This window comes from Peromyscus maniculatus, chromosome 14, assembly GCF_049852395.1.
Source record: "Peromyscus maniculatus bairdii isolate BWxNUB_F1_BW_parent chromosome 14, HU_Pman_BW_mat_3.1, whole genome shotgun sequence".
NCBI classification, from domain to species: Eukaryota; Metazoa; Chordata; class Mammalia; order Rodentia; family Cricetidae; genus Peromyscus; species Peromyscus maniculatus.
Window position 1 is genome coordinate 82,207,479 of NC_134865.1, and position 16,415 is coordinate 82,223,893.

Sequence of the window (16,415 nt, forward strand, 5' to 3'; positions counted from 1 at the left end):
CTGCAGGCCTGGGCACATGTCATCATGGGAAAACTCAGTTCCCTCACCACTGTCCCTCCCTCCTCTGCCCTGAGAGAGTTGACTATGTTCCTCTCCATTCTTGTCCCCCATGGCGGGCCAGGCCAAGATCTTCCTGCCCCATCACAGACCTACCACCCCAGCCAGGAAATAACCACTTTAGTTCCATTACCATGCGAGCTGGGGATGGTTGCTTCCCATTCCCTGTGTGTGATATGCACACACATGTACATAGATTCATCTCACACTTACGCCTGAGCACACACACAGGCACAGAAAGCCCTGATCCTCCAGCTACATGTGTTGAAATTCAGCATCTCCCCCTGCTCTGTGAACTTTGGTTTCCCCCCAGTCTGCAAGTATTGGTGAAAAAACTGACCACTAACTCTCTCTTGGTCTAGTCACGAAACTTACTGAAATGTGCAATCTGGCTCAAGCTGTCTGTGAAGAGTTCCTTTCCCCACAACGTATCTGGGGCTTTGCAAGACTCCTGAGGACTTGAAGTAGAAGAGGATTCACAGAGCACCATGGTGAGTCTCCAGTGTGGACAGAGCCAGCTGGGGGCTGGCCTTGCCAAATGGTACTATTATTTTCCAGAAATGGAGACAGTCAGGCCACCCCTGTGTTCAGACTGTGACTTGGGCCCTGGCAAAACAGGAATACGGGAAGGAGGGGTCTTGTCTGGTAGTGACTGGCCATGGACCACGTGCACAGGGAAGGTGACACTGTCTACTGTGACAGCACAACCCTTGGAGAATGTTTGGTGCCTGTATGCATATGAGTCCCGGTCTGCGAACTGGCTGGTATCAGCGAAGGGCAGAAGGGAGACTGGTGTGGCAGCAGAAGAGGAAGAGAGGAAACGCACATGACGTAGGGTAGTTTACCCCTGACCTTTTCCAACTACAGGCCCCAGGGGAACTGTGGGACCTCCCTAAGTACCCATCACCCTGAGCAGTCCTGGAAGACCTAATTTAAGCCTTTCGGTCGGTTCCCTGCATCCACCCCAATCTGTGTGGCCTTTGAACTGCCTCTCTATATCCCGTTTCCCTTTTCAATCCATCTCTTGGTTTTGTTTACTGGGCAGCTTTTGGTCATGTCCAAGCTGCTCCTGCCTACCACGCCCTGCAATCTCACACACCTGGAAATGGAGGACCAGGGTAGTGGGGACCCCCCTTACATACATGCACCACGTTCAACCTCTAATGTCTCTTGGTGCCCACCTTCCTTCAAGTGGAGACCTAGGGGTCTGAAAAGGAAAGAGAAGGCACTGACAGGGGGGTCAAGAATGTCCCCCCAAGCTTTCTATGACCAGAGACTAAGAACTCCGAAAAGGGCCGTGGACCACTGCAGCCTCACACAGGCACAGGTCCACACACCTGCTGTCCCAGAGGGGAAACTGTCCTGGAAGCAGTGCCCTATGGTGACATTCTAAAGCCTCCCCAGAGCTGTGCAAGATGTCCCTTAAGGCCCTCCAGGGCACCCAAGAAGCATAAGGCTCACTCACTACCAGGCTACCCTAGGTATCAGATATAATGAAGCCTATTGCCTACCTCCTGGTCAGGGGAAGCTAACCCTATAGGAACAATAAACATGGCTACACCTATACAGGGAAGGACTCTGTGGGGAGGGGTGGTTTTCAACCCAGAATGGCCTCCCCTCCGTACTCTGTAAAGAGAGACTCTCGGGCACATTAAGGGAACACCATGACAGGAAGTCAAAGTTTGTTTCCAGACGGAGGTGTGTTCCACAAAACCAGCTGAAAATTTCCCAAGGGATCAGGCCAGGACGGGCATGAGACCTGTGGTTGGTGGAGTTATGACAGTGTTAATGTAGAGGCAAGCCACCACCCCAGGAGACACTGGAAGACTGAAGAAGAAACCAGCATGGAGACAGGGTTACGGATGGGACAGGGGAGGTGGACTAAGGCGCAGCCGCACCCTCATCATCTCCGTAACATCCGCAGCATGGGCCCTTCTGCACTCTTCCTCCAAAACCCCCCTTCCACATGGACTCCTTCTCATGGCAGGGTAGATACCCATGGTTATGTCGGCCAGCTCAGTACCCCTTCCCCAGAGTGTCCATGTGGTCGGGGAGAGGCGAGTCCACGGGTGTCCTGACTGGACAGGTGACCCGCCAGCACCTTCCCCTAGTGGGGCCGACTGAGAGTGGAATGATGATGGAGCCGAGCGGAGGCTGTTGAACTGGCAGGAAGAACCCAGCTAGGGCCGGCACCAGCTCTGCCAGAAAAGGGAGGAAATCCACAGAGGAGTGAAACCCTTGGGAAAGCTGAGCTGGGACAGATGGCGAACCCGGTACACGGACGGAGCTCAGCAGTGAGAGAGGGCTCTCCTGCCTCTTCTGGGACTCTCGTCCCATCCAAGAGCTCCCCCCCCACACACACACACACCTTCACAGACCTGTGTAATAGAGGTTGGGATCTTAGTATAGGCATTTGGGAGTGACTCACACATTTAATAGACACTCCTTCTAGTCCCCAACACCTCCCCTCTAAGGTCTCCAAGAACTCCAGCTCTCCCAATAATTCTCCACAGTAACTCCACTTCTTTAGGAGCCAACTGTTGCCATACACGAAGGCATGTGCAGTTTCTCTGGAGAAGTTGGGCTAGCACAGCCTCCCACATGACAAGAGGACCCAGAGAGAAACTGACACTCAGTACCCTGGACAGTGTTGGGGATGATGTCGGAGCTGGGTCCAGCTGACCTTGAACTCCTTGATCACAAGAACTACCTGTAGGCCATCTGAGCTGAGTTTCTGTCATTGACCCCAGAAAGTGAGTGAGAAGGCATTGGAGAAACAGCTGTGTGTGTCCAACCACTCCCCTACACTGCCACCCTCAGGTCTGGGTCATAGCCCAGTCAGCTGGAGAAGATGGATGCTTCCACATGAAGTATGCCAGCTCTGAATCTACACCCACAACCCTGTCCATGCCCTGATGGATCATCCTCAGGAGGTTGTGACTATACCGTACACTGAGGACAAAAACGGAGATGACCAGCCTGCATCTACACCTGGCCCATCACCTATGACCAGGTCAGTCACGGGAATACACTTGAAGGTATTTTGACCAACTGGTTGCAGAGTGTTGGGCCCTCGATGTCAATGCCTCTTTTGAAAGGTAGAAGGTAGTAGATTAAGTTCAGAGACATCACGACTGGAGTTTGGGGACCTAGAAGACCCTTTACAAGTGAAAGATACCAAGAGTGGAGAAGGCCCTGAGAAGCTGCTGTGGCAGACTGTGAAAGGCCAGACATGGGGCTTTCCACCAGACTGTTCTGCCTACATGGCATCTCAACAGATCTGTGAAACAGGGCTTGGTTGTTATGGGTCCCAGCCCTGTGGACATTCTAAGGGACTAGGATCAAGGTCTGTAAGAGGCTTGAACCCATCATATCCCAGAATCACCATGAGGAAACTGGCCAAAGAGGGGGATGGGCAAACTGGTTCCCTTGGAGACAGGGCAGAAGTCTTTGTTCCCCCACCCTACCCCCTAAACTGAAACTGGGACGAGAGAATTCCCTGGGAGACAGGGTTACTGTCTTAAGGCTTCGGCCATTCATCTGCAGCCATCCAGCCAGCCACTCCCTTAAGTAAGTCATGGAGCTAATCAGCCCCAGCCCTCAAGCCCACCCCGTGCCAGCCCCTAGGTCTCCTGTGAAAGCCGTGGCACTCACTGAAGCCTTAAGTGGCCTTTCTGCACTGGCTGCCCGGATACCTGCAGTCACCAATGGCAACGTCATTCTCAACGGTCAGGCAAGTTAAAGAGTAGTGGATATGAGCTGGAGAGCAGACTTGGAGATGGAAAGGGGAGAATAAAGAGGCGATCTGTGTGCCAGGCTTTTAGGGGGACACTTCTGCTGCCAGGTGGCCCTTGAGTTCTGTCCTGGACTAAGTATAGTTCCTTGGACGGTTTTGACTTTGGTCGCCCCGCAGCCACAGCGCAGGAGTCAGAGGCCACTCTCATCTTTCCCAGCTTAGAGCCAGGGCAGCCAAGTGGGATCTGGAGCAAGTGCAAGCCTGTCCCTCTGCCTGGGCATCCACCTCTGCTACAAGGACCTGAATTAGACCCTGATTAGGATTCTCCAGCTCTAACATACTGTTTTCCAAATCACAGCACACGGAGCCGGTGTCCATGAATAAACACCGATGTATCTCACCGAGACTTGGGGACACTTTTACAGCATCCTGACCACTTCTTCCACCGACTCTCCACGGGCTCCATGTTCTCCCCTTTGAATAGGGAGGAGATTTTTTAAAACAACATGACAGCATTTTTACTTTGAAATGTAGTAAAACATAGTAAAGGAATCCAAAGTTCATTGTCCTTATCCAGGGAGCTTCTGTTGGCAGTTTCTAAAATAGTCAAATAAGTACCCAGGGAGAGAATGAAAAGGCTGTGGAAAGGCAGAAAAGAAAAGGAGGCCTGGGGGGTAGCTGGTAAAATGCTGGGGCTCTCTGGCTAGCTATCACAAAGGCGGGGCGGGGGGGTGGTGAGGAAGGAAGGTAGGTAAATAATGGCATTCACGTGCATTCGTGCACACACACAGAAAATGAGAGCCAGGAAGATGGATGGACAGGTTAAAGTATCTGCCACACCAGCTTGACGACCTGTACAAGCCGGATGTCCAGAAGGTGCTATCTGTAATCCCTGTATCCTTTGCTAAGGTAGGCAACTGAGACAGAAGACCCCCTGAAGGTCACAAGCCAGCTAGCCCGGAAGAGACCTCACATGGAATAAAACAAGAGAGACCCTGATTCAAAAGCAAGTTGGAGAGTGAAGACAAACACCCGAGGTTGTCCTCAGACCTGCTCATGCACACTGTGACATACACATACCTCCTGACCCCCTACTTACACACATGAACACGCATGCACGCTTCATAGACACAAACAAAAACTTTCTAAAGGAAATGAGTTCCTGCCTCAGCCTTACTCAGCCATCTCATGTCCTCATCAGCATCAATTAGAAGACAAGGTCCACATCCCACTTCATCACAGACCGCCTCTACTGCCTAGGCATGTCCATCACCTCCCTGATCCTCAGTTTCTTTACCCACAAAGCAGGTAGAAATGATAGCACCGACCTCCTGGGGCCTGCTGAGGACCCACTGAACTAACTGTATAGGGGACTCAGGAAGGGATTCTTCATGTTTCATGTGTTTGGTGATGACCAGTCACTGTCTGGTCTTTCAGAAGCATGCACCACTGTCTATTTCTGTTTCTTTTTGTTTAATCCCACAAATGGACCATCCATTGTCCCACCTATTGCTTTCTCCCCTGTGCTAATTTAGAGACCCACTCATTCTGGGACATGCAGATGCACCTTGCATGTGAACACAAACCCAGATCTGTGTGCCCCCACCATTTGCATGCATACTACACCAGCCACACTGTGTGTGTGTGTGTGTGTGTGTGTGTGTGTGTGTGTGTGTGTGTGTGTGTGTTTAACTCGCCTGGATTTGAACTTCCATTGACGTGACATGGATGAGGGTCCCCTTTCCCTCATACCTCTGCCGGATCTGAGCATCATAGCTGCAAGCAGTTCCAGTCTAGAGATTTTGGTGGCTAAGAGCCTCTGTGGCTATTTAGGTTAGAGGACTGTAGTCACACATGGTCCTAGCATCTAATGTGACAGCAGCCTTGAGAGACCACATGGACCCACAAAGACTATGGTGATGCAGTAAGGAGCACCAGGCTCTGAGACAACTCCAGGTGCCTTGGGGAAATGGTACTTCGGCAAGCTTTGACCTGCATCCACCATACAGGATACTCTATAGACTAAAGTGCCTGCCCTGAGCCTAGAGCAGTTGACAGCAACACTACTTTCTCTGGGCTTTCCTGAGTCTGCCCCCCAACACCAGCCCTGGGGATCCCTGCAGAGAAGCATGCAGAACCAGGCTCCTCACTGTGACCCCTCAGCAGTTCAGTTCCAATCTGCCTTTTGGAAACAGCCAGGACACCCTGAGTCAATCCCAGCAGGGATGCTAGCAAAGCTGATCCAGGTCATCCATCCTCTCAGCCAGGAGGTGGTGATGCCTCTTGCCACCCCATCATGACTCACTTAGAGAAAATTTTAGAAAAAAAAAATTTAGAAAATGGGCTCCTCAAATGCCTATCTTCTGATGATCAAGTCTGGGTTTCTTTCTTTCTTTCTTTCTTTCTTTCTTTCTTTCTTTCTTTCTTTCTTTCTTTCTTTCTTTCTTTCTTTCTTTTTTTTCAAAACAGGGTTTCTCTGTGTAGTTTTGGTGCCTGTCCTGGATCTTGCTCTATAGACCAGGCTGGCCTCGAACTCACAGAGATCTGATCAAGTCTGGGTTTCTATTTGCAGGGCCTTGAAGCTAAATAAAGAACGTACGAGCGTATGTTACTGAGTGTTTCTGTGCAGGTATTTGGCATGAGATTAGCATGGGGATGGACTGACCAAGGAGAGCGGTTTTCCCTCCCAGATATATAGGTGGGCCTCATCCCATCAGCTGACGCCTGGAGAGAACAAAGGGCAGACCCACTTCCCAGTACTAGAGGATCCTCCATCCTACCAAATGGCTTTGCGCTCGGACGTCTAGATGGTCCCCGCCTGAGCTGGAACTGAAATCTCGGCGTCTTGGGATAAAAGTCTAAGATTCAAGTGCTGCCAGTTGGGTTCTGGTCAAAGACTACTCCTTGGTTTGCCAAGCATTGGCTGCCCTCTGTTCTGACAAAGCAGGAAGAGAGGGGTAGAAGGGGAGAGAAAGAGAGAGAGAGCACCCCAGGGCTGCCCCTCGGTTGGCAGAGTGCTTGCCTAGCATGCACAAAGCCCTGGACTCAGTCCCCAGGGCCTCATAAACTAAGTGTGGTGGTTCATGTCTGCAATCCCAGCACCCAGGAGGTAGAGGCAGGAAAATCAGAAGCTCGAGATTGCCCTTAGCTCCATATAAAGTTTGAGGCTAGCCTGGACCACATGAGATCCTGTCAGATAAAGGAAGAAAGAGACATTTTGTTTCTATAAAGGTGCTAATCCATCCAGGGGGGCTCCACCTTCATGACCTTATTGCCTCCCAAAGGGCCCCACTTCCTAATAGTCTGTGCCAGAAAGTTGGGGTTTCATCATGTAAACTTGGGGGTGAGCTAGACCTCCCTGAGACTCAGGCTCCGGATAACCTCTCTATTCTCCCTGGGCTCCCGCTTGGCCACAGCACGAGTCAGCCATCTTCTCATCCAAGCGCATCCTTTTATGGACTGTTTCTCCAGAGAACCTTGGCGGACACAGTGTCCCAGGCAACAAAGGGACTCAGAGAGAGAGCCCGAAATTCAGCTCATTGGTTAAAATATTTATACAGGTGAAATGTTCTTGTCTGTTTCAGATGGGATCTGACAGCGTCTGTCCAGCGTGGTCCTGTCTACAGCAGGCATTCCTCCTCAGCCTCCTGGCGCTACCAGCCTTCCTCAGCCTGGCCCCCTCAACCTGCCCCATCTACGGCTTGGCCACGACTGCATTATGGAGGCTCCGCTCATCTCCACTTCCTATCCCATACATAACCCAGGACTCCAGAGGTCACATCTTTCACATCCGGGGCATCACCCCCCCAAGGCTTTGAGGGGCCCTGGTAGGATTCCAGGTGATCAAGGATGTCAGAAGAAAGGAATCCCAGAGAGGGAGCATGAGCACCTGAGACAGGGCTTGGGGTCGCATGCCTTAGCTTCTTAGTCCAAAGGCTGGGCCATTGGGATGATGGATACCAAGCATTCCTTACAATCCCATTATTTGTGAGGTTTCTCATGATTGTAGCTAAAAGGTGGGAAAGGGCAATAAAGCCGAGAAAGCCCTGGTCACTGAATCCCTAGCTAGTGAAGTCACCTCCCCACAGGACACTTAAGGACAACCGTCCTCCTCACTGGCCTCCCACCTCCAGGACAATTCCCGGACTCCAAGATGTCCCAGGGAAGGTAACGGAGATGGGCTGGAGGGCATAGGAGGACACACTTCCACTGACCATCCAGCCTAGCAAAGCTAGAAACCGTCAAAAAATAAAAATTCCATTTGTAAACAAGATCAAATTATTTGATTGTGAAACCAGGGTCCATGGAATTTGAAATAATTTAATATGAAACAATATCATTTGAAATGCTGACCAGCCAAAGACCTGGAGGTGGGGAGGGCGCTGGATCCTCCTGTGCCCAGACACGTGGAACCCAGCCTCAGGGAATATCAACAAACCATTCTTTCAAGGCGCTGTGTTCGGAGTCTGCTATGTGGCTGCCCCAGGCCAGGTTCTGCCAGCAAGCCTCCAGCTCGCCATCTTCCAGTTATCTAGTATCTTACCTAGTGAGATGGGTACAGAAAATACGGGTGCCAAGGCAGGGCAGGAGTAAGGAGGCGACATATAACTCAAGACAGGGAAAAGATCCAGACAGAACCAAGGGATACAAGCTGAGTCTTGGGGACAGTTGGAGAGGCTATGGGAACTACAGAAGTGGAAAGGGCTATGCTCTCCAGGGAGGACATTAAGAGGGGTCCTAGGCATGTGCAACCCCAGCTCTGTCTTGTACTGCCATGATGATGAGTAAACAAGGGACTACCAAATCCTAGCTCCCTCCTCCGCAGAACAAAGAGAATCATGGTTCCCTCTCCCTGACTTCCAGAAGGCTCAGCAGTCACTCCCTCACAGCCCAGAGCCGTGGTCCTAGTGGGCAGCACCCCTCCCAGCAGAGTATTAATGCAGGTCCTTCAACCGGAGGCAGCAGGTGAGGTCCTGCTGGCCTGGAGTGTCTTCGCAGCATGTGGGGTTGGACTAGCTCAGGATCCCGGACATAGTCTGGCCTCAATAATGGGAGCAGGTTCCTTGGGTCTCAGAGGTCAGGAAGACACCGTGTGGCTCTTGTAGCTAGTGAGTCTTGAAGGGGGAATGAAGGCGGGACCCAGAGGGTCTTAAAGCCCCAGCACTTTGCCTTCACAGAAACACCACTAGGAATCTCTCAGGACTGTGATAGCAAGAAAAGCAAACCCAAAGAAGCCAGACAACACACGTGCAAATAGGAACTTTCATGTCAGGTTCAGAAACTACTCGTTCACTGAGCCACCTGTGGGCTTGTAACTCCGGGGGGGGGGGGGGTGGGGGGGGGAGATGCAGGCTCGCTGTGTTTAGAAAACTCAGGCTGGCCTTGTCGTTGTGAGGGAAAAGTACAGCCCCATCACCCTGAACCGGACTCCCACCACAGAACAGGCTGCCACTCCCATATGTCCTCCAGCCTCTGGGCCCGAGATCTTCTGGATAGCGAGCAGCAGACCTAAAGGCCCCATCCGAATGCTTGAATCGCTGCGCCTGTCTCTTCTTTCCCTGTCGCCTGGGCTGAGCTCAAGCACCCTGCCTGGAGCCCGGAGGAGTGAGCTCAGACAGGCACCATGCAGCCACCCACCCTGCTTACATGCACAGCAGCCACCTGTGGACTTGGGAAGGGCTCTGCTCTCCCCCACCCTTGGAGATGGCGACGCTACCGAGCCATAAGCGTTATTTTTATTCCTCCCTAAGCCTTGCCAGATTACATTGTCAAGGCCAGCGCTTTGGAGATAGTTCCTTGGTTTCGCAATTCACGCAGTGACTAACACATGTTACATTTTGAAAACTTCTCTGGGTAAAAATTTAAGCTGAATCGTAAATACATAAAAAAGTCTCGGTGTTAATGGGGCGCATGAGTTCTCGGTGACTGTTTTGTAACCCAAGACCCTGAAAGGATGTGGAATTCTATAAAATCAGCAAGCAGGAGCCTGGCCCGGAGCTGCCCTTTGAAGCCGGTCTTTGGGCAGTGGCTCCTGCTTCTCCCTGACATTATGTAAGTCACAACACCTCCACACTCCCTGACCCCACGGGTGTCTGGGGGTGTTCTGAGGCAATCAAAGCAGGATTTCAGGACGCCACAGCCCTGATGGCAACTCCGTGGCCATGTACACATGTGCTCCCTCTGGGGCAGGCACCGCTGAACTTCGTGTCTCAGGTGGCAAAGCTAAGGGGCTTGCCAGAGGCACACCCTTATCAGGGGCGGATGAAGCAAGACCCACCCCAGGCATTCCACCTCTGCCTCACAGAGGCATCCTCATACTGGCAGGCTCTGAGCAGCTCACGGCTAGTCACATCCCAGGTCACCCATCCTGCACTAGCTAAAAGCCCAGGGTGGTCCACACTAGGTCAGGAGCCTTTCTGTTTCAGTGTCAAAAACTAGGCAATTAGTATGAGAGCATCCAGTTGACCTTTAGGCACTAGACTACGGGAGCGCTGTGGGAGTCCAGGGGAAAGGAACAGAAAGATGGAAGAAGAACACAGAGACAGTGGGAGGGGCTGTGGAGTTCAGGAGGAAGCTAAGAAGGAAAGTATGAGGGAACCAGACCCAAGGTGCAGGAAGGAACCCTGTCTGTCCTAAGCAGCCCTGCACCACACCTCTGTTTATGGCTTTGGTGGATAGCACTTAATCAGCCTGGAGTCACTGGGTTCTGTTACCCATGCAGCAAGGATACCCACAATGCACTGGGCTTCCTGTGTGTTCCAGCCAAGCTGGGGGTCCCAACGGCATCTCCAGTGCCTCAGCAGAGTGGACATTTGTTAGCTACTTGTCGAATCTAGGTACCTCCAAAGGAATAGGGGAGCCACCCCTCCACCCACTGCTTGGGTCTTGGGGTAGTTTTGCCACCTTTAGACGCCCAACCTGACCCAGGTGGCTCTTGCTTCTCTCCCTCCCCCAACCATGTCCTCAGACTGGCTGTTCAGGGAGAGTGGACTGCCAGGGGCTCTGCAATCGGCAGGGTTCACCTTGGGCCACCTGGGAGCCAGGAAGTGGCCCTACACTAGAGACTTTATGAGACCATAAACTCTTGGTGAATATTGATTTTTCTTCAAAGTTCAGGGACTATCTGTCTGGGTCCCTCCGATCACCCCAGCTCACCCAGGGCTGCTTGCTCAGTCTTTGCCTGGGCTATCCAGGCTGAGTGTTCTTTGATGCCTCAGGGCCACTCGACCCTGGAGAGGAAAAAAACAACTACCTACCATTGTCAAGGGAGCAAAGGGACCATTTCCTCCCACGGCAGTTGCAGAGGCTAGAAGAAGATGTATTGATCCAATGACACCGCTTTAAGAGAGTGCTCGGAAAAGGGCTAGGCAAGGACAGGTGGAAAGTGGTGTGTGTATGTGTGTGTGTGTGTGTGTGTGTGTGTGCGCGCGCGCGCGCGCGCGCACACACACTTTCATTCTGTGGGGGATAGAAGGTGCAGACAAGCCATCCTCAAAGTTCCTAAGACATTACAGGGTGTAGTGGTCAATCAAGCAAGAGACAAACTCAGAGACACCTTCATTATACTAAGCCCAGCAACAAGATTCTGGCCAAGGTGCCCTGAAGAAAGAACGGGCTCTGATGGGGGTCAGCAAAGGGGTCCCCCAGAAGGGGAATTTCCACTATTATCTGGCAGTGTTAATTCTGTGTCTTCCAGAATGCAGTTCGCTTAGCGCCTGCTGGGAACCTGATGGCATTACTCAGCTTTGGGTAATAATGAGTTTGTCTAGGTCATATAGGGAAGTGCTTTAAAGTTATTCTCTCTTTCTTTTTTATCATAACAACGACTCATGATACTTAAAAAGACATTTTCTTTAATTCAATTATCAAGTGAGCTAAATGCATTTGCCGGAGATAATTAAAACATCTTTATAAATATAAAACAATTATCTCATCAAAATACAGTACTGGATGCTATTGTTCGAGCTGGGGTTTCAGAGCTCCCTCCTCTCTCAATTCTCAAAGCGATTCTTGAAGACTTCCACCCCTTCCTCCGCCCAGCATGCCCAGAACACTCTAGTCATAAGCTACCCCCGTGTGACCAGAACAGGTATCGAACTACTGAGTTTGACAGATCAGAGGCTCCTGGGAAGACAGGACAACTAAATGCAGCAAAGTACCTGACTTGGATCTTGAAACAATAGGAGACCTGTATAGGACCCTGGAGTATCACTGAGCATCATCGGGGCCCATGTCAGTTTCATAGCACTAGGTAAAGTACCACAGCTCTAGGAGATGATTAGCCAAGGGAAAGCTGAATAGGGACTATCTGAGAACTTCCTTTGCAGTTTTTCTATAAATCTAAAGTTGCTCCCCAAATGAAGGATCTTTCGAAACAAAAACAACAAATTTAATTTAATGAGCCACAAGGGTGGAAACTTGCTGTTGCCGGAGGGCTCCCATCTTTAGAAATTCACCCTAGACCCATTTCCCACTTCCAGCTTCTGGTGGTCTCTGATCCCCACAGCTGCCTCTTCTGTATCCATGCCCCTGTCCCCACTCCACCTCAGGACGAAGATCAAATGCCTACTGGCTGCTCTGTGAGCCAGGCAGGCTTCTCTAAGGCCTCACTAGATAAGCGGAATTGCCCCAGGCAGCAAAGATGGACTCGGCTGACAGTATATGGCCCCAGGGGGCAAAGCCAGGTTTCTCCAGCTCCCCGGAGCTCCTCCCCTTGCTGACTGATCACACTCCCATCAAGCTTCCTCCCTGCTTGGATACAAGCTGCAGGGTCCCACAATCGATCATGGCTGGAAGAGACAGGTTGAGCTGAGCCCACAGATTCCCCCCAGACGGTATAAGGACAGGGTGTGCCCCGGAGAACGGGAACGGCACTAAAAGTGGGCTGCAGAAATCACTGGCAAAGTCCCACAGATGTGAAAACCGGCCAAAGAAGGTGCCCTCCAGGGTAGCTCAGCTGATTAGGATGGTGACATGCTTGTGCTTGATGTCAGGTGTCCCAAACTATCTAAAAGCCAGCCTTTGCCCTCCTCATTAACCCACCTGTCACCTCCCCAAAGCCTAGGCAGGAAACAGGCTAAATTAAATCCCTCAGAGCTGTGCTGCTTTTGAAGGGACCCCTCCCATTCTGCTGTTATCTGTATTGAAATAACTTTTAACAAACCGTCAAATTCTTTCCCATTTTTTTTCTGCTTTAACCAAGGTTGGATAGATTGTGTGTGTGTGGGGGGGGGGGGTTAATCTAAAGTATTCTGATGAGACAGATATTTTCACAGTGGGTTTGCAAAGCCTCAAGGGTGAGTAGGGTCCCCAGGTCATACTTCTGGGCCTAAGTGACCTAGGATTACTTAACATCTTCCGTCCCATCTGAAAAACAGGGATAATGATACCTGCTTTGCCTGGGCTTTTATGAGCATTGCTCAAGTTAATGTGTGTCAAGGCCTTCATTCCAGCCCTGTCCACCCCCCTTCCCACCCCGGAGGGGATCAATAAATACCTCCTCTTGAGCAACCTCCAAAGCATCAGGCAGCCAACAGTGTTTCCTCTGCAAACACTCCAGGGAGACCCTTGGCTTCTTTCTGCAAATAAGCCTTCTTGATTTTATCTTGGGAGCTTAACTCTGCTGAACTCCCTAGTGACCTGAGTCCTGGGGGCGCTTCAATAGGGTCCTGCCCCTGCACTTTGTCCTTCATGCTCTATAGACCCCTTGTTCAGGGCCCACAACCAGCACGTGCCTCAGTGGGCCTTTCTGGAATTTCTGGAGCGTGCTGCAGGCCCCCTGGCTCAAGTTCCCTCGTTGGAATAAGCACAGGACAGGGTGTTTATAAAGGAATAGGGATTTGACTGAAGTCCAGGCTCTGCTTGGAGTTCCCTCTGACCGCTTTCTCTTCCTCCCTGAGTGTGCTGGCGGACAAGACCCCAGGGAGTCAGCTCAACAGACCTTTAACTGCCAGGAACTCTCTGCGGGGGCTGGAGAGGGGACAAAGGCCTCCACAACCCTTGTCGGGGCTCTGCTTCCACCTTGGGTCCTGGCTGAGTCTTATTTTGCTAATGAGATCAGACAAGCTTGTAATTTTAGGTAACTGCAGTCGCTGCGAAGACTGGAAGAGAGGCTCATTCCCTGGCATTCCCACAAATTCCTCCCAGTTTGTTTGGCTTGGAGAATTAGGCAAGAGCAGGTAGGAAAGCGGTGGGTCAAACACAAGCCATTGCGAGAAACTGACTCACGGTTACCCACAGCGATGTTCAGCTTCTCATTCCTCTTCTTGGCTTTTTATTTATTCAGCAAATATTTATTGAGCAGCTAACATATGTCTCTGCCTCTTCACACCCCCAGGCCTTTGCACAAGCTGGGCCTTCCACCATGCCCACCCATTAGCCAACCTCCAGTTCCTCGGGCTGTGTCAAAGGTGACCTCCTCTGCTGTCTCACTGAGGCTTGTCACACAGGATCTTCCCCCCTTAAAAAGCGGGATTGCTCCCAAATCAAGGTCCCAGGACATCTCCAAGGCAAGGCTTGAGCAAGCTACTGAAGTCTCCTTTTCCATAAAGTGTAGATAACAGCTGTAATTCTTTCTTCTAGCACCTGTCTGTAGGACCTGCCTGCCTAAAACACAATAAGCAATCAATTTCCAGTGTGCAAGAAACCAAGGAGCTGCCTATCAGGAGCTGCAAGTGAGAAGCGCTGAAAGGGAGGAGCGAGGTGATGCTAATACACCAGGTGATCCGACGTGCGCACAGGCAAGTGAGGATGTAGGAACCAGCATCCTCATCCAGAACTGCATCTCAGAGGCTCCAGAGAAGGGACCAAGAGCAAAGCTACCTGCTGGGACGGTGTCATGGAGCCTCCGAGACCCACCCACTTGACACTCCTCTTCCCCCAAGCCACCAGATAAATGAGTTGGTTCTCTGCTCACTGGTGTGAGCTTGGGCTTGGCACAGGCTCTAGCCAAAGGGTGGGGGGAGGGGGCTGTGAATCACCATAGACCAAAGCCGTTCCCAGGCAGTGCCAGACCACAGGCTGACTCCTCTCCTGAGGTCCCAGTGGAGGCGGAGCCATGCTGGAACTGGAACAACCTGGCTCAGGCTCCGGGGGGCTCATGTGCCTGGAGGGGCTCTCAGGGGTGACCTTTTCTGGAGTCCGTTCTCTGCCCACCATGGATTCCGAGACCAAACTCGGGCCCCCAGGTTTGTACAGCAAGTGCTTCTGCCCACTGAGCCACCTCGCAGGCCTTAAATAAATTCTTTTAGTGTGGAAAGAAATGAAACTGAGAGACAAAACTATGGGCATTTAGCAAAGTACTCTCCAGAAAAGACTAAATTTGAAAAAGAACCAAGCAGAACAGATTATGGGAATCTTATTAGGTATTAAAACCTTGCTATTGAGTGAAACAGCAGATTCAGCCGCACTGAAATCAGAAACGGGAAACTAAAGGTAGGAGTGTGGCCCAGTGGCATCCCAGGAAAGAGGTCCGCAGACAGAGCGGAGGGTGTGCTGGTTAGCCCACGTCAACTAGACACAACAGCGTCACTTGGGAAGAAGAACTGTCAGGTCCAAAAGAAACTGAGGACAAATGGCTGTGACGCAGATTAGGCACTCAGTGTAACAACTACAGCAGCTCTTCTCAGCTCTTCTCACCCCACCCCTACCCTAAACTTCTCCAGTTCAAGAATCCACCCCCCAGCTTCTCATTCCTGTATAACTCTGCCGTTTCAGCCACGTCATCTCTTGGCTCTCTCATTCTCTCTCTCTCTCTCTCTCTCTCTCTCTCTCTCTCTCTCTCTCTCTCTCTCTCTCTTCTCTCTCTCCCTCCCCTTCCTCCCTTTTGTCTTCCTCTCTTTCTTTCTCATTCTCCTCCCCTCTGTCTCCTCTTACCACCCGGTTCAGTCTATTGACCATGTTTAATCTACTACTTTCTCTCCCTGTTCTGGACTCTTCCAGATGCCTCTGGCTGTTCTCTCTCTCTCTCTCTCTCTCTCTCTCTCTCTCTCTCTCTCTCTCTCTCATCTACAATAAAAACCTTCCCCTCAACCATACCTTGGAGCAATCATGACCCCTCTTTATACAGAAGCCTCAATTGAGAAGGTGCCTCCATCAGATTGGCATGTGGGCAAGTCTGTGGGGTGCATTTTCTTGATGAATAGTTGAGGTGGAGGGCCAAGCCCTGTTGTGGAATATTATTTTGAGGTGTGTTACATTTGTTTGTGCTGTGGAACTTTTATTTAATGGTGTAAAGATGTATTGCATTCTTTTATGTTGCATTTGTTTAACTCTGTGAAGCTGTGATACGTTGCCTGTCTAAGACACCTGATGGTCTAATAAGGAGCTGAACAGCCAATAGCAAGGCAGGAGAAAGGATAGATGGGGCTGGCAGACAGAGAGATTTTAAATAGAAGGAGAAATCTGGGAGGAAAGGAAGAAGGAACAAGAGAACAAGAAGAGAAGGATGCCAGGGGCCAGCCACACAGCCACGCAGCCACGCAGCCACACAGCCACACAGCCAGCCACACAGCCACACAGCCACACAGCCACACAGCCAGCCACACAGCCACACAGCCAGCCACACAGCCAGCCACACAGCCACACAGCCAGCCACACAGCCACACAGCCAGCCACACAGCCA

At 51.3% G+C, this 16,415-nt stretch overlaps 1 long non-coding RNA gene across 1 annotated transcript; it reads left to right on the plus strand.

Annotated features, from left to right (window-relative positions):
- Window positions 1-426: 426 nt before the first annotated feature.
- LOC143268561 (uncharacterized) lies at window positions 427-8,030 on the plus strand. The gene is made up of 3 exons (XR_013044625.1): window positions 427-548; window positions 2,878-3,070; window positions 7,378-8,030. It is a non-coding gene; the product is annotated as an uncharacterized LOC143268561 (long non-coding RNA).
- The last annotated feature ends 8,385 nt before the right edge of the window (window positions 8,031-16,415 follow it).